A 19,225-nucleotide genomic window follows, 5' to 3' on the forward strand; every position below is an offset into this window, starting at 1 on the left:
AATAACGAGGCCCTGCTAAGGGCTCGTGCTGAGGTCACATGTCTGTGACCATGTGACCAATGTAATAAAAAGGATGAGCGGTTTCCCGCTCATCAGTCAGATCCAAAAGACTCCAGCCTGATCTTTGTGTTCCTTGCTGGTGTGTATGTCGGCTGGGTGCCCTCAGCAACTGCGCGTCTGGACCCGGTGCCTCCTGGTTCCAGACATAACATAAACTAGTGTCAGGAAATAAGGAAGTGCCAGGGCCTTCACTTGTGCCAGAAGCTCAACCAGCGTAGGAATTTCATCAAATTTCTTCGCTTCACCAGTGTCTGCACTTTCACCACTGTCAGAACTAAAACCAGTACAGGAACTAAACCAGAGGAAGGCTCTCAACAGGTGCCAGGACCTTAATTAGTACAGAAATATGGGGTTGAACCACTGTGCAGAGCACTTCTGTCGCAATAATACTATTCATTCTGAAACATCTTCCTCAAATATTTAGAGAAACAAAATATACAGCACCATTGTAAGAACACATCTAAATAGAACAAAACCAATTTGATCTAGACAAATTAGAATCAGAACACAAACTTTTATCATTTCCACCCTTTTAATTTTTTCTTGACAGTCACCGCCCAGCAGCCCGGGGTCACAGCAGGAGGGGCTGCCAGAACGGAGGAGTGGTGGGCACTGCCCCATTTTATCTGAGGGCACAGGCAGCCTCTTGCCATCTTCCATTTTTTGTATAGCTCCACCACAGAGCGCTGCACATGCCACCCAGCCGTCATACACAGTTGCTTAGATCACCCCTTTGGACAATGAGCACACAGTGGATCATGGCCTGGGGGCACCCAGGCAATTCCAGCACACACAGCCAGAGTTGCCATGCAGGGGCTCTGGAACACAGATGCAGAGTTGCCACACAGGAACTCTGCTAATTACTGGTAGGCAGCATTTCCTCACAAGGGCACTTCCATGTTGAAGGGCTCTGCATGCAGAGCCCTTCCCTATGCCCGAGAGCAGCGCTGGCGCAGCGCTGCAAGGAACACACACATCATGCAGGAGTCTGGTGGATCTGACTGATGAGCGGGAAACCTCTCATCCCTTTTATTACATTGGTTACATGGTCACAGACATGTGACATCAGCACGAGGCCTTAGCAGGGAGTCGTTATTCCTTAAAGGGGCAAAACGTCACAGTTTACTTCCTGAGACTTATAAATGTCCTGACACCTGTTGAGGGCCTTCCACTGGTTATTGTTCTGGCCGCGTTTTTTTCTTTTTCTGCTCTACCTTCCTGCCTGGCCTCCTCTCACTCTCTCATGTTCATGTGTACTGTCCCACTGCTGTTTATGCGCCCTTTCATTATTTGACATATTTGACTGTAATCAACACATTTTTTTGTGGTGCAGTGTTCATCTTCCACACCCACGGATCCAAACGACAACGCCTACAAACCTTTGATTAACGTCCTTCCTAATTGTTCATTTGCTCGGATGTTTTTATAGGGAAATGAAATCATGGATTGTAAATGTATATAAAGAATAAAAGGATAATTGCTTGCTGGCTGCACTAGAAAAGCCCAACACAGATCCCAGTTGCTGGCGTTTGTGCGGTCCCCAGCCCTGACTATGTTTAATCAGGATGCTATAATAGTGAGCAAGATGAAAGCCACATGTTTGCAAGGGATTGCCATGAAACTGGTCCGTTCAGACCAGGCACGCGTTTTTAGGGCAGAAATAAATCAAAGAATCTGAACAGCTTGCAACATGTTATGGATGCAGTGATGAATTGATATGGTAATTGTTTATTTATATAGCGCCTATACACCGGCAAGTGTCCTAAAGCGCACAAGGATGGGGGGAACATGGGGGGAAAAACAGTCGCTCAGAGCCCTTGAAATTCTGAGACGATAATAGTCTGTACCTGCAGAGTAAGTGCGTAAAAAAACATTTAACAGTTTGGGAGAAAGCAAATAGGCCTGATGGCGATTATGCAGTTTTAACAGTGCAATTAAGGGGTGCAGACAAGGGAGACAGACAGACGATCTTCTGGTGTGGTGCGTAAGGATCGAGCAAGTGCACAGAAGGTCACAGAGAGGGGGAGGATCAAGTACACCCGGTCGGTTGAGACTGGGGTAAGTGCAGAGAGAGCCAATCTCTTGGGTTAATTTTTTCAAGTGCATTGAGTGTGGGTGGGGTGTAGGGCCCTGAGGCAAGTGCAAGAGAGGACTGAGGAACGGGCAGCCTCTTCACTGGATGCAGAGAAGGCACTCAAATGAGGGATGAAAGAGGAAGTGCTTGGAGCTCATCTTTGATGAGCATTTTGAGGACTAGATAAAACTGCTTTTTATTGACCCAATTGACTAGGTCAAAACAGGTAAGATGAGCAATTCAAATGGATTCTGTCAAAATGACTGAATCCAAATGACCTACACCACCAAACGTTCTAAAATCGATACTATTAAATGTCCTACTGACTAAATGTTCGTAGGACATTTTGTAGTATCTATTTGGTGGTGTAGTTCATTTGGGTCCAGAAAAAAGAAAGGAAAAGGCTGTGGGAGTGTGCACAGCAACACCCCATTCACTAGAGTGAGCGGGAGTTGCGGTGGACACCCCAGCAGCTTACACAAAAAAAGAAAAAAAAAGAAAAAAAGAAAAGGACCCTGTGGCGCCTATTCCCGATCACGAAAGTGAAAGGGAACCAGCGTAGCAGGAACACAGCGCGTCGCAATGATAGGTATGTAGGGTGGTCGGGGTGTGAGTGGGGTTCTGGACAGGGATTAGTGTTTGGATAGATTTGGGGTTGTTTTACCGTGGATGGAAATGTATGAACAATTTTGTGTAACGTACATTTTGCATGCGGTCATTTCCGTCACGGACATTTCATCTGTGGTAAAACAGCTCCAAATCATTGACATAGGCACAAGGAATGGGGACCCTTTGTGCTCAGTACTGTTTTCCTTGGTGGGGAGGGCACAACTTGTACCCACGAGGTATCACTATATTTAGATGAACTCTTGTTACTTGTGTACATTCCACATACCATGTTTGCCGAAGGTGATGAATAACATTATTTTATTTTTTTATTTATTTTATTTTATTTCATTTGTTACTCGCCCAGACCCATTGGTATCACAGCGAGGTTACAGACAGCTTATCAAATTTCTTGTACATAGCTACATTGAAAACAAGTAGCAAAACAGTGAAGAACTTGGCTCATGAAAAGCAATACATGGGTGTTTGGTTGGAGAGGGGGTTCTGTGTTTAGGGGTAGAAAAGTTGGAGGACCTAGTCAATCAGTATTTGTTGAATAGCCAGTTTTTCAATGATTTTTAGAAACTAGTGGGGGTTTCTTCATTTTTGATTGTAAGTGGTACAGAGTTCCACAGTGTAGGGGCCAGGACTCGGAAACTGTTACCTCCTGCTTTGGTGCTTTTGTGATTTGGGATTTCTAGTAGTGCCTTATTGTTTGATCTGAGTGTTCTATTGGTGATTTCCTTTCTTTATGGCATTGTTAAGGTAGCTGGGGCTTTGTTGGTGAGACATTTGTAGACAACACATAAAGCTTATACATATAGCATATAGCTTTAATGGGCAGCCAGTGATTGTCTCGCCTGATGTTGGAGATGTGGTCTGCTTTCTCTATACCTAGGGCCGCTCTAAGCGCTTTATTCTGCAGCAGTTGTAATTTACTTGTATTGGTGTTAGAAGTTCCTAGTAGGAGGATGTTACAGTAATCGAGCTTGGTTAGTATCAAAGCTCTTGCTAGTGTTATACAATTGGTGGGTGCAAGGTATTAACGACTAAGCGCGATGAGTTTGGCTGTGTATGCTGTAGAGGAGGAGAGGGCACATATGTGTTTACACATAGTGATATTGGCATCTAGATAGACGGCAAGAGTTTTAACATGCTTGAGTACTGGTAATGCAGTGCCGTCGATATTGATGTGAGTGTAGGCAGTGTGGAGAGAGCATAGTCTGGCTTGGGATCCTACAATGAGAAGAACCTGGTGTCCAGTCAACTGGTCGACGACAAACTGGTCGACTGCAATTTGGACTGCAATTTGGTCGACACCATTTGGTCGAATGCCAAATGGTCGAATTTTTTTTTTTTATATATATATATATGTGTTTTGTGGGTTTTCGTGTGGGGAAAAAAAAGAAAAAAGAAAAAAAAGGGGGTTGGGGGGGGGACCCCCCCAAAAAAAACCAAATGTTTTCGACCATTTGACTGGTAACCGAGCTCAGTCTTCTCGTTGTTAAGACAGAGACTGTTCAAGGCCATCCAATTTTGGATAATAGCGTAGGTTTTGTTAATGGCCTGGGTGTCTTGGGCGTAATACCCGGTGATGAGGATGAGGATATGGGTGTCATCTGTGAAGTTAGTGTAAATGACACCCATCTTGTCTAGAGCTGAGAATAGGAGTTTGGTATAGGCATTATACAGGGTGGGGGAGAGGCATGAACCTTGGGGTACTCCTATAGGGACCGCAGTGGGATCCGCCTCATCTTTCCCAATGGCGATTCTAGATGTTCTTTTATATAGGAACGATTTATCCAGAGAGTGGCATCGGAAGAGAAATTGAAATCTTTGGCTAACATTTGGAGGCTATCTAGGTATCACGCAGACTAGAAGCATTCCAGTATCTTCTTACTAGCTGGGCTGGAAGACAGCAGGCCACAGGATTTACCCTGTATCCCCTGCAGTGGGAGAACACATTCTTCCACCACATTAGAATCCAGGGGTGCAGACATGTTAAGGACACCCCTAAGGACAACAAGGAAAAAGCAATTGGATCCTGTGACAAAATGACCATGCAGTGATCGTCACATGGACCTGGGAGGGACATCCATCTACAGGTCCTCAAAGCCAGCTGTAATCATTAAAAATTAATCCACAGACCGAGTCATGCAACCCATTTTGAAAAGCCAAACATTTAAAAAAAAACAACTATGTCTAGTCTAGAAGATCTCCACTCATCACCCGATTGAAACCCATCCCGAAGTGTCATCTGTGGATTCAGAAGGGGAAGATTTTGTTGAACCTATAAACATGGACCCTAAATATCAGGCAGGATCTTGACAAACATATCATACATCCTAGCCAAAAATCCCATTCTTAAACGCCATAGACAGGACTGCATCTCCCAGAATCCCTTGCTGTCACAAAAGGAAAACCCAGAGTGGATTCGGAAAGTTCACCAATAGTTGCCAGAGAAAACCTTAGATACCCCACAGAAGCACCTCCTGCACACCAGAAAAGACAGGTATGGGAAAACAACACCCTTCTTTCAGCCCCTCCTTTGCAAAATTAATATTCACAAAGGAGCCTGTAGTTTTTCCGATACTGAAAGAAAATCTGAGAAAATAAAAACTGCAGCCACCACCTCCCTTGATATGCAAAGGACAAATGATAACACCTCCCTCTACAAGGTAAATGGTTTTTCTGGACTTTCTTCCCCCACAATAACAGTGCCCAGCACTGGCCCGGTGGATAAAGTGCAGCGCAAAATGGAGTCTTCTAGAAACAGGCATCACTTGCAGCATACTCATCAGCAACCACGCATGGAAAACAGATCCAAAATGGTGGCTGGCCTATTGATAGAGCTAGAACTGTACACCCTGACACTGAGAATGCTCAGGCAGGTCACATGACCCCTCAGGCAACTCAGAGAGGAACTATAGAGAACCTGTGTTATATAATGGCCTGCTCGTAGGAGAGCAGTGAAGGAGGGGTGGGGGGTTGGAGGTGCAGACTGCTGAGAGATGGCGATTTGAGCTACAGAGAGGAGGTAGGGAGCATAGAAGAGGAGGATGTGGATAGAAGCACCAAGGCAGAAGGAGACGTGAGTAAGGAAAACGTGGAAAAGAACATCAAGGAAGAAGGAAAGGAGTATGGAGAGGAGATTGTGGAAGTAGGAAGGGATTGAGGAGAGAACAGTAGAGGAAGGTGTGGAGGGAGAACAAAGGGCAGATTGGAGTGAATTACCAAGAGGAGGTTGCATGAATTATAGAGTAAACTAGAAAAAAGTACCCATATCTAGCAACATCCCTGCTCCGCACAGGTTCTGAAGACAGACACAGAAACACTCTTCAATGTTTGGAAATCAATGTTCTTGTAAGTCTCTTTTCCGAGTCGCTTATCGCTTGATGCGCTTTTCACCCTGAGGTAAACTGAACTGAGAATAGGCACGTACATACCCCAGACCAGACGGGGAGGGGAGGTGGGAGTTGGCTTGCTGCAGCATACTGGGTACTACTGTGCACTCCCCCCACCTGTCGCCTCACCCTGGTGCGGTGCTGTGCGTTGTGGTGCAAATATCTCAAAAAACAGCGCGTCCTAGGGGAATGAAACGTGGTTTTCAAGGTAGTTGAGTTTTGTTTATCACGTCAAGATGCTTAAAATGTGCTTTGTCCAGTCCTTCTACAACCACTGAAATCTGTGAAATCCAGGGGTAGGGGTCGGGTGTGCAAATGGCATGTAGCCAGTAATGTCTGGAGGGTCCTAACAGGTAACTATGCAACCTACTGTGCTCTCTCCCAACCTGTCGCTTCACCCTGGCGTGGTGCTGTGGGTTGCGGTACAAATATCTCGGAAACTGTGCGTCCTAGGGGTTTGAAACATGGTTTTCAAGGTTCCAGAAGGATCATGACATTTTTCTCACGTTGAGGAGCTTAAAATTACCTTTGTCTGGCCATTTTACAACCACATTGATGTTTCGCCGATTTCAGGCAATCGTGAAATCTGGGAAAAAGGGTGTGGTGTGTAAATGCCATATAGCCAGTGACGTCCAGAGTGTCCTAACAGGTAACTATGCAAAATCTGGTGCAGATTGGTGAAACAGTGTGGAATTACCTAAGGAACAAACAAATAAAGGAACAGATTCCGGCTTTATTTATAAAGAAAATGGAGAAATGACATGACTTGCAAGCATAAGGCACAACATGTGTACCCAGAAGGGCAAGCAGGACCCAGCTCGGCAGTTTAAAGTCTGGCTTTACGAGAGTGACTAAAGTCAAAAAACCCACTTCCATTTATTTCGATAATGATTAATAAAACTGCCAGGAATCAAGGAGGATGAAAACACTTTTTTGTGATTGGATTACAAGAGGGACAGTAGCGGTACTTTGCAGTAGGAAATGTCTCAAAGGTCCTCGTAGCCATACTCGCCATGGCAGCAAAGTGCCTATCATTATAGTGGTGTGGGCATGGTCTAAAGCTCTGCAGGATACTGAAGACATTGGGTACAGGGGAAGAGGGCTTTAACCGGTATTTCATCTTTTTAAATGATGTTCGCTAATGGAAAGAAATTGTATTCAAAAAATAATTTTCCAACTATCAGATTCAGGATTCACAGAAAAATGACCACCTTTCTGTGAAAAACATCACATCAGTAATACTTAGCCTTACAAATTACAAAAAGCACAATCACACCTGTGCCCTGTAACATGCCGTATTCAGAAATAGAATGTGTCTATCGTGTTCAACAAATGTATTAAAAAAATGGATATCCTTAAAGAAGGGTTTGATTTCACATTTAGCTCTGTGAACACAAACTAGAATTTCACGTCATTGACGTGCCATGGTCTTAAGCAAATAAAGATCATTGTATTAAAAGTGAAAGTGAGTTAATGAAAATAGAAGCAAAGAAATTTATTATACTGATTTCTTTTTCAGATGGCATGGTATGCCATTCAATGACCAGTTGCGGCCAGTGATATGAAATAAACTGTTTCCTCACACGCCTGTAAAGAAATGCAAGGTCAGTGAAGCTGTCCACCACACCGATAAACGATAATAGAGATCATATGCTCATTTTTAGATTATTACAAATACATATCTTTCCATTTTTAACTTTTAGAGCTTGGCGATTAAATGACCACCACGCATTGTGCTGATTTGTGACTAGCCTGTGCCTTTACACAGCGTCCTGAAGACGGGCTCAATAGACCATGAAAATGTGTTTTAGTCAATCACGTTGTTTAGTTTTGAGACAAGACACAAATGTGTGTCAACCAATCTAAGGAGAAACAACATTGAGGGTTTTCTTTCCATTAAACATATCCCTCACGTCCTTACTAACCTCACACATTGGTTAAAATGTCTAGATTGAATTGAGACATTTGTCTTGCTTTTGCTTTAACAAACAAGTGATGCTCGCTGGAAATGTCATATCATGCATTTTTTAAGACTTTTATGTTTTTGTATACATTTGATATATGAAGATTAAAATATGTTAATTGTAGAGCATTTTGTCTGTCTAAATTGAAAAATGGCAGCTGTTGATCGGTGTTAAGTGTGGGCTTCCACACCTGTTGTTTGTGAAAGAGGGTAGCTGTACTGTGAAATTCTCTTTATATACTGTTGTAGTTTTGGTCCTCTTCCACACAGCCCCCTATTAAAAAAAGAGGACCTTCTAGCTCTGTACATTCTATCCCTAAAGAAGTACAAACGTCTGGACAGTGTTTAAGAGAAAACATTCAATTTATTTTTAACTTTACGTTAGAGAGCAATTTGAGTAAATCTATTAGATGGGACTGGATCTCTAACTGGCAAGGTGCTAGAAGGTAGGCCCACGTCTAGAGAATACTTGGGTTATCCGACACGCTATAGTAGGCGGCACAACTATATCAAGGGGCCTATTCATGGAATTATGCGCAAACATCGTACAATGGGTGTGTGCGGAAAAGGACACTGTGCAAGCCTGCACGATGAAGAAACTCTGCACGCAAATCGTATTAATGGAATTGTTTGTGCAAAGTAACCATAATTCGCAAGTCACGGTAGGAACGCCTCCGACACGCCCACACGCAAAGCAGGAAACTGCCAGATCAGCTACCTTTGCGCAGTCCCACAGGCACGAATACACGCACCTGTCAAACAGTGGATGGGGTCCCTCGTAAGCAGGCCTGTGATTCGGGGAGTATGCGCGTGGTCCCTCGTAACTGTATCCGCCACCCCGACAACATGCGTATGAAAAATCATAGCTCAGCAATAACTCCGGAAATGTGCATGCGAACTCACGTAAAATATTCCTGTACCCTGCTATACAGCATACATGCACCTCTACGTTTCATCAGAACCCTGATTGAGTACTCGCACCCCAAAATACGACCTGCAATCCCACCTGCGTGCTGAGAATCCTACACACAAGTGTACTTACGCACAATTGTACTTGTCTTGGGAGGAGAGCTCAGGGGCAATATGGGCTCGCCTTGGAAGCAAGTCGACTCAGAGCAACACAGGTTCAATCCCAGGTCCGCGCTTAGAAACTCTGGGTTTATAAATTTAACCTATCGTTATAAATAACCTATCATATCATATCATATCATAGCCTTTGAGTGGCAGATCCTGTGAAGGACTTGCCTGGGCATTTCCCAGCCGAGACATTGTGCAATCGATTCCATGAATATGTCTCATACCGCGCAATAGTAGGCATGCAAGGGACTGCCTGTAGGCCGTCCCTCGGGAACGCCAAATTCTTCGCAAGTTAGTCCCCATTTCTGGTGTCGCGCCCCCTTCCCAGCTCTCTGTGCAGACCACGCCCACCCTCTGCTTGGAGCTTGGCGCAAGGCCCTCATCGGCTCGCACAGGCGTGCCAAGCCAGCACGAAATACATGCAAATACTGGAAAAGTGCCTTGCATTCGATGCCATGAATCGACAAACAGGATTGCGCGTGCAGATTGAGTGCAGATTGTGTGCAATTACCCTATTTTCTGTGCAATAAATTCCATGAATTGGCCCCCAAATGTTTTCCCAACAGAGAAATGCAGTGCGTGCTTTGCCGCCTGCATCTCAAATTTCACTTGAACCTGCTTGAAACCCTGAAACTTATGGGTTTTACCTTGGGCATTAACAGATCTATTAGGACATGTCGCTTATGCAAAACAGAGAATGTTCTAGAATCTTACAAACATTTCATCATTTAAGTGCCTAGCATTGGCCGACCGACATTAACTATGCTACTTCCATAGATGTGTGCATTATCCTCTTTAACTTTTGAGGGGTTATGGTCTCCTCGCCGGGACAGCTACCAACTGGGTTTAAACTTTGCACTTACCCAATTCTGGCATATATGTATAAGTGGATTCAGGGCCTACCCCACCGGTAGCTAAAATGCAAGGCTTTCATTTTTAGATTTTCCAGCCTGGCCATGCAACCATATTAGGGGGAGCATTTTTAACGCTGATTCATGTCGGTTGAACTTGTCATCACATTTATTATTTATGCTCTTTTTTCATCTTTTCTTTTTTCTAGTATCTGTTCTTAACAATAGTTATTTGTTTTTTTTTTTTTAAATATTATCCATTCTTTTGTACTTTTCTGTATAACGCCCAATATTAATAAAACATATTTCTGAAACTTTGCAAAATCTTGCAGCAGCGCAATGCCAACATGACTGTACTTTCCAGTAATGTAAATATTTTTTTTATAAATGATGTAGCAGTGTATGGTATTCCCATAAAATAAAACACCTGTGTACACAATAAAGATATCAAAACACTATGAGACCATTCAGAGTTTGGCCTTGTGGTAAATCTATGCAGTAGTCTGCATACCACAGCACCAGAAGACCGAGTATGACCAGCACCAGCACCAGAAGACCAGAAGGCCGCAGTATGCAGAGCGGCCAATGACATGGGAAGCAGGAGGACAGAGCCCGCAGCAGGTAAGTGGGGGAGGGGACAGGAATGGGTGGACAGGGGCAGAGGGTGCCATGTAGCTGCTGTGGTTTCAGGGGGGACTGCTCCCAACAAGGACCGGGAGAGGGCAGCGCACACAAGGTCGCACCAGCGGAATGCAGCTTTTTGTGCTGCAATCCGCGGGTGTGACCTTTTGCGCACGACCCATAGACATAGAACCTTGGTAAGAAAGTGGCGGTAATGGGATTACTGACACTTTAACCACACCACCAAATTTAGAGTTTCAAAAATTACATTCGATAGAAAATGCCTGGTTTGGCTTCTTCTGCAAAAACACATCACCACGGGGTAGTTATCACATGCATAATTACAGATCCACTAGGAGTCCAATGCTATCCCAAAATGGGGCATAACTGAAGGGTCTGCATTGCTCTGAATCATGTTTTAATGTTTGTAAGAAAGAATTCTGAGGTACTGATGATGTGCGAAGGGTACCCAGTCAATTTATCGCAAACATTACGGAGTGGTATATAACAGAGCGGACTCTAACACCGAAAAACACAGAAAAGATTAAATAAATATATAAAGGGTAGAGGGTTAAGGGGTTAAAATGGGTCGGGGTGGTGTTATAAGGGTGGGAAATTGGAGGGTTTGAGGAGACCCCCGCCACCAAATTAAAAAAAGCAATGTTTTGACCGCGGTGAAATGTACCACTCTGTAATGTCCGTCAGTAAATTCACACATAACCGTGAAAAGCACAAAGCACACATCATACCACGATCCTGTTCTAAATAGATTATGGGCACGCTCTGTTTAGAATATTACTGGACCATTGTGTGTGTCATTATTTCTTGAAAACCACACAATTCCTACCAGCAGGCATTATACCATGCCAGTTTCCCAGAAAGTAGATAATTACTAGTGAAATAAAAGAGGGACGTTTGATTCCCTTAGTGACAGCTCTTCTGCAGCAACACACAAACTAAAGTTCATTATAAAGAAATCCATGGAAGAATCTCACCTGATTGAGCATCTCTGCCCCCATTAAAAGAAATAAAAAAAGACAAGCAAAGAGCTGGCACTCTTTATAAAATGCCTGAGCCCATGTCCTGCCAATACTTCAGTGTTTTATGACAACTTATAGTGAACACACGTCTGCTTAAGAATTCACAATTACAGCACACCTGCATACGACATTACAATAACACTGTTTCCATCCCCAAAAGCTACAAGGGAGTGCCTCCCTTCTCTGCATAAACCAGATTCTATTATATACCATTGCATTTGCCTTATAAAGGTGTTGGCAGGGCGACACCTGTCAAATAAAACGGAAAAGGAAGGCCAGATAGATCAGGTGATCAGATGTGTGTGCTTCCTTGGAGTATGCCTCCTGGGTTGGAGGACAGCATTGAAGTCAATTATGGGTGGCTTCATAATACAGCTGCAAATATTGCATTTGTTATTAGGCTGGCTTATCACACATGGAAAGTATGCCAAGCCCATAATCAGGTGGGCGCTGAAACAACCAGTGTTTCAAAACTCCATCTCTTTTAGCATTACCATCATAACCATAGTGAGCGCTGCAGTATTTGAAATGCCTCCTGCTTTTAAAATACCATCTAGTTATGAGCTTGGATCACACATATTATTTAAAGCATGGGGTAGCCAGAAATGACTGCAATGAATAGAAAAGGGTTATTACCTCCTTGAAATACTTCCTGTGTACTGTGTACCCTTTTCAGAAAAAAATCCCTTGCCATCCCCACTCACAAATAACACATGTTTTCACCCGGTTCCTATTACTAATGATGGATGATGCTGCCATATTTAATGTCATATGCAAAACGGTGTGCTGCAAAATTGTTCTGAAAATAAAAAAATAAGATTCAGTTTTAATGTTCGCAGGCTACCACTACGAAAAGCATTTACTTCATCTAAAAATATATGATATATTTTATTTATAGCGCGCATATATACAAGTATTTCAAGGCGCGATGAGGCAAGGGGGGAGGACAGGGAGTACAAGACAATGATCTTACTAGTCCCAGTGGCATTGAGATTGCGCAAGTGCAGGGGACAGGGAAGGAGGAGCAAGCGCAGGACATAGGATCAAACATCGAAAACAAGAAGTGTGGCCAGCAGGTGGCAGTGCAAGGGTTACCTGCAGAAAAACAGGTGATAGATAAGTGCAAGTAAGGGGACTGTAGGTATGCAGATACAGCCCCAAGTGCAAGGGTTGCCGGGGGGCAGTGCAGGTGTGCAACTGGGAGGGCAGGAACCTGGGCCCGTGGTTCAGAGGGTAGCCAGGAAACCAGTGCAGTATCAGATAGGAGATCAGCAGGGAGGAGGAAGAGAGAAGGCAGAAGCAAAGAAGAAAGTCTTGAGTTACTTCCGGAACCAGATATGGTTCTGGTCAAGCTTCAGAGAGGCAGGGAGGCTGATCCAGAGGGAGACGCGAGCAGAAGAAAGAGATTCACCCCAACTCGTTGCTTGAAAAAGCGACTGACCCTCAAGGAGTTGGAGGTGGAGGAGCGAAGTGCTCGAGTAGGAAGATACTTCAGAAGAAAAAGCAGGAGATATTTTGGTCCCAGTAGGCCTTGTGGACAATGCAAAGGGTATTGAAGCATGTCATCTTTACCTTAATTTTAGGCCCCAAAAGGTTGGTATCATACTTCCTTGCAGGAAGAAACTATCGCTAGGGGACGGTGGCACACTGCCTATCTAGAAGGGATAGCAGATGAAACTAAAAAGGAAGTTCTAATCCTATCCAAACATTAATGTGGAGCCTAATCCTATTAATTCCATAGGGCAGGCAGTATAGCTCAGGGACAATGTGCTTGTTTCAGAAGAAACACAGACTGAGCAGCATAGGTGCGGTCCCACTCTTAGAGACCATGAAGTGTGATGTAAGTGTCCAATGTATTAATATTCGCCTATTCAGAGGGGGTTCTAACCACATTTACTCTGCCCTCGGCTGACTATGTATAGTTGGACATTAAGGGTCTGATTCACCGAGAGGTTTCCTATGGAATTGCCCACTTGACCTGGGTGACCTCGCTCCCACCGAGACATGGTTCACGGCCAGCTCTGCCATGAGTTTTCACACTCTCCTCCCTGATGGCTACAAGATCCTCTCAGAGCCCAGAACCAACCGACTTGGAGGTGGAGTAGGTCTGATCTTTCCGAAGTGAGTCCCTGCTTCTGTCATTCCTACGCAAGCCTACTCCTCCTATGAAGGCCTGTTCTGCAGGCTCTCTATCTCTCCTGGCCTCTCTCTGACTGTGGCCACCATCTACAGGGCACCTGGCCAGGTTGCCCTCTTCCTCTGAGAGTGGGCTGACCTCTCCTCTTCTCTCCTTGCCTCTACCACTCAGCTTCGCCTCCTCTGAGACCTCACTATCCACCTGGATGCTTCTAATCCCTCTTCTGGGCTCTTCCGCAACCTCTGCAACACTCTCTCTCTTTCCTTTCCATTCTACCCTCTGGTCTGACACACTCTGCCTGACACACCTTGGATGTACTCATCTCCTTAGAAATCCCCCTTTCTAACCGATCTTAATACCCAAAGGTTCCAAAGCGCGGACCCGGGGATCGAACCTGTGCTGCTCTGTGTCATCATGCTCCCAAAGCGAGCACACTCCACATGAGCTATACTCCCGAGACTTTCCTCGCCGTTCTGCTCCCCCCTAATCGCCACTTGCCTTCCACCTCAAAAGGCTTTCGGAATGGGCAAGACAAAAGACCTTGGTCCTGAACTGTGGCCTTTAATGGGGCGAGGGGCATGTTTGCAGCCCTATATGCCAAAACACCTTTTGTGTATGGTATGTTACGGTTAGGGTTTCCTGGGTTTTTGATACAGTGCTGCAAAACCAATGAGAAGGTGCAGCAAATAGCTCTGCACAACTCAAGGAGGATGGGACATGGACGTGGGGGCTAGAACTCAGCTGCCAAGTGGCTTTATATTGTGTGAGGTGCCTCCATCAAGTGCGGGTTTTAGAAATTGCGTGCTGGGACCCATGATGGGCAAAAATACAATATTCCATATGCCAAACCGGAACTGGATGAAGGCCCCTGACAGGATGAACAGTACATGGTATTATATATAGGAAACATTTGTAACTTTTGTAAGGGTTTTCGATAAGCAGTTGGCAGTGATGGGAGGCTTGCTGCCCAAAATGACACGCATCGGTGGTGATCAGCTGTAGCAAGCACACGGGAAATGGGGTGACTGGTGAAAGCAAGGGGGTTTAGTGAGAAAGAGGCATTGGAAAGCCATCTCGCCTTGTAATATTTTCTGCAGGTGTTGCTGCTTCAGGAAAGGTGTGGAGGACAACCTGGACCACTAATTGTATCAGCCTTGTGGGTTTCTCCTCCCACACAGAAGCACAACACCAAAAATCAGGTCCAGACCCATGGCAGGTTCTTCATAGTTTCCCAATCATCGTCCCTGTCCAATGCTTCTCCTTGGAACGATGTCAACAAAGGCTAACGCCCGGTGGAAATTGAGGCCAGTATTTTTTGGTTTTCACCCAGAACAACATTTGGTCTTGGGGGTGTTGTTCTAGGTTTTATCAGAAGGACCGTAATCCGGGAACACTACTTCCAATAGAGTCCCTATTTATCAATAAGCAAACCCTACCTTGCAGGTCTGGTCTGCGGAGATTGGAGGCCATTTTTGGGATCATACCGCCTGCCATCAAGAGCCCTACTCTACTGATTGCATTGATGAAAGTAATATCCTTCATCACCATTGGAGCAACATGATTAGCAAAGGTAATCCAGCTGTTATCCCCAAAGTTCATCATTTATAACGGGTTCACCCAAAACATGTGTCAACATTGTCATGATTCCGTTGCTGTTATGGAACCATCGTTGAGCACGGACACACTGTTGAGTTTTCCTTAAAATGCGCTGCGGCTAGGCAAGCTACAGACTGTCAAACCATTCCATAGCGAGAACCAAACTGCACTGTTGAAATTGGTGTCATATTTTGTGATATACCCGTCCATATAATTGAATTTCTTGAAGCAGGGTTGTGAGATCTCCAATATCCAACACAATAATAGATGACTGGATTGATGAGAACTCACAGGCGTCTTCTTACCAGTTCTTTTGGGTGGTAATGGCTGGGAATCCTGCAGTAAGTCAGCAGGCATATGATTTACCAGGGCACTGGAGCTAGGGGTCACATTTCTCCTGCCAATTTTAAACACCTTTTTTAATAAATATTTTGGCTGAAAAATCTTTATATTTTTGAAAGTTACGAAAAAATCCATTACGTGGAGGTTTGCCGAAAAACACAAGAAGGTATTGGTGTGCCACGTAAAGACATTGGAATCACGGCTAATTAAATCATGGTGCCACAGAAGAAATAGTGTTGATCTCATTCAATATGCCCCAGGGAAGAAATGGCCAGAAGAAAAAAAAGGTTTTAGATGATAATTCCAGAAATACAAATCCATCGATGTTCCATCACTACTGCCCCGCCGGCCGCCATCCTATGAAAATTCATGAGAAAGACACTCAAATTCCTTGAACTGCTACAATATTATGCCAGCTTGCTGCCATCATATGCCATAGCACTGCCAGTGTATATCTAGCTGCGGCTGAAATGTACCATGATGCTGATGACGATATCGGGACGCTCTTCCATATATGTCGGGTTACTGCCAGTGATACCAGGTTGCTCCCTAAATGATACAGGATATGGTCACTTAAGGGGCTATACCACTCAATACGCGAAAGCGCTTCTGGCAACATGAAGTTGCATAAGGGTTGCAGTTGCAATCCTCAGGACATCCACTTGACCGCTTGTCATCTGTTATTGTGGCAATAGACTTTCTTTTCTTCATTATGCCAGTTGTTCTCGCCGCAGGATTTTGTTATGTGCTGAAGTTCCCATATTGCTGATCTCCCAGAATTTAGGAATCGGCTTGTTTGAAATCAGAGAGTCTCAAGGCTCAAACATACAGACGAAGGTGAAATGCTACAGATGACCTTGCGACACTCAATCGACGCTGTTGTGAAAAATACCTTTGTGTCATGATATAATTGAGATTGCTTCTCTTTGCCTTAAATGTGTCGGTCACCTCCCCCAAAGCAACTGTACAGTCGTGTTCAATACAGATGTTAAAAAAAATATTGCTAGCATATGGAGAAGAAGAAAATCTTTGACACAATTTTTTCAGCTCTTTAGGACACTTCAGGAGAAAGGGGCAGTCCCCCAGACACAAGTTGCAATAGTAGGACACAGCTGGTTGCCCTCTGTTACAAACATCAATAGAAAGGGCAAGCGTCCACTTGTAAGGTTGGCCAGAGGCTGAGACAATTAGTCTTGATCTGTCTGCAAAATGACACTCAGACCATCCAGAAATAAATTAGGGATCCAGCACGTTAATATTCTAGGTCCAAGCTGGTGGACAGATATGTGCCAAGCCAATGGAACCTCCCAACAAACCCAAAGCCATGCCTCTTGGAAATCTGCCCGAATGCCATGCTGAGGATCAACTACTTGACTCCTAGGCCCATGGGTATTGGCAGCCTGACCCGCATTATGGCATCAGTATAGAACCTAAGGTCGACGCACAGACCGCAACTGGCAGGACTGCGCTACCGTTAAAAGAGGCCAGCGCAGACGCGGGCTAGCCACACCCTGTGCACCGCTCCGCTGCTCTCGAGCTCGGTCCACGCTTTAAGCGATAATGAAATAAAAAGCAGAAGCTCTAACATGGAGAAGCCGGGGCTAGTAGACACGCTCAACTTGAATACGAGGGTTTTGCAACAAGGGTTATGCACAGTTTATTGTAAACGCACATCAGAGGGAGGGAGATCCATTTTGGAGCACTATTACAGGTGCAGAATTAGTGGTAATGATGGCGGCTGGGTGTCGTACATGGAAATGTGTTCATATCTGCATAAAAGCCCAAGGAGAAGCAGGATCGAATCCGGAAATACACATTGACAATTTGATAACATAACAATTTAGAGCACTTCGATGATCATGTCCTAAAGATCATGCGTCCTCGATAAATTTATGTTTTAACATTTTATAATATGATTGTTTGTCATTTTTTTATGTTTTAACATTTTATAATATGATTGTTTGTCATATTTTGTAGCAACTAATTTAATTAGGTACGTTATATAGGTATATATATATATTGCTGTATGTATTTTCGACATTTTACAATGTTATTTATTTAAGAAATGGCTTATATCAACCAATATTGCACAGTAAAAAAAAATAAAACTTGAATACATTGAATGCCAATGAGGCAGGAAAGAAACATTGCACTAAAGCATCTTTCACGTGCAACACATGTTCATCTTGCTATGTTTCTAACTGCATGCCCTGTGACCCAGCTCAGTGCACTCTAGGGTGGGTGCAGTCTGGCCAGTGCACTCTAGGGTGGGTGCAGTCTGGCCAGTGCACTCTAGGGTGGGTGCAATCTGGCCGGTGCACTCTAGGGTGGGTGCAATCTGACCGGTGCTCTCTAGGGTGGGTGCAGTCTGGCCGGTGCTCTCTAGGGTGGGTGCAGTCTGGCGGTGCTCTCTAGGGTGGGTGCAATCTGGCCGGTGCTCTCTAGGGTGGGTGCAGTCTGGCCGTTGCACTCTAGGGTGGGTGCAGACTGACCGGTGCATTCTAGGGTGGGTGCAATCTGACCGGTGCACTCTAGGGTGGGTGCAATCTGGCCGCTGCACTCTAGGGTGGGTGCAATCTGACCGGTGCACTCTAGGGTGGGTGCAATCTGGCCGGTGCACTCTAGGGTGGGTGCAATCTGACCGGTGCTCTCTAGGGTGGGTGCAATCTGACCGGTGCACTCTAGGGTGGGTGCAATCTGACCGGTGCTCTCTAGGGTGGGTGCAATCTGACCGGTGCACTCTAGGGTGGGTGCAATCTGACCGGTGCACTCTAGGGTGGGTGCAGTCTGACCGGTGCTCTCTAGGGTGGGTGCAGTCTGGCCGGTGCACTCTAGGGTGGGTGGAGTCTGGCCGGTGCACTCTAGGGTGGGTGCAGTCTGATCGGTGCTCTCTAGGGTGGGTGCAGTCTGGCCGGTGCACTCTAGGGTGGGTGCAATCTGGCCGGTGCACTCTAGGGTGGGTGCAGTCTGGCCGGTGCACTCTAGGGTGGGTGCAATCTGGCCGGTGCACTCTAGGTGAGTGCAATCTGGCCGGGGGGAACCCAGGCAGGCCCTACAGTTTACTCGGTTTATAACATGACTTGGGATATGGAGCTGTGAGTAACCGTGCAACGATCATCTGCAACCTCTGGCTCTACAGATGTTTTAATTTACAACTGCCAGCAACCATTGGCAGCACAGTAATACAGTGAGGGATCACAAGAGGTATGATCCCAAATACCCGGAGCACTGCAGACTACAGACCTCTGATCTCACGGCCTTTGAATCAACACCGGGAAATCTGAACCATCGGGCCCATGATTGCAACTCAATGCCTCTCATGGGAACTAAGCGGTTGCCCCAACTTAACCCAAAGCAGAGGCAGGCAAGGGAGGCAAGCACTGATGCAGCCCCATGGTCTCACCAGTGGAGTCCCATCATGTACAACTCGCAGGAAGACACCTTCACTGGGAGC

General features: G+C 45.2%; 1 protein-coding gene across 2 annotated transcripts in view; it reads right to left on the minus strand.

Moving 5' to 3' along the window:
- The window catches only part of LOC138497972 (ly6/PLAUR domain-containing protein 2-like), a 248,132-nt gene that overhangs the window by 211,658 nt on the left and 17,249 nt on the right, over positions 1-19,225 (minus strand). The gene's annotated exons all lie outside the window — the stretch shown is intronic.

Source organism: Ambystoma mexicanum, chromosome 5q (assembly GCF_040938575.1).
Source record: "Ambystoma mexicanum isolate Mex_15411 chromosome 5q, UKY_AmexF1_1, whole genome shotgun sequence".
NCBI lineage: Eukaryota > Metazoa > Chordata > Amphibia > Caudata > Ambystomatidae > Ambystoma > Ambystoma mexicanum.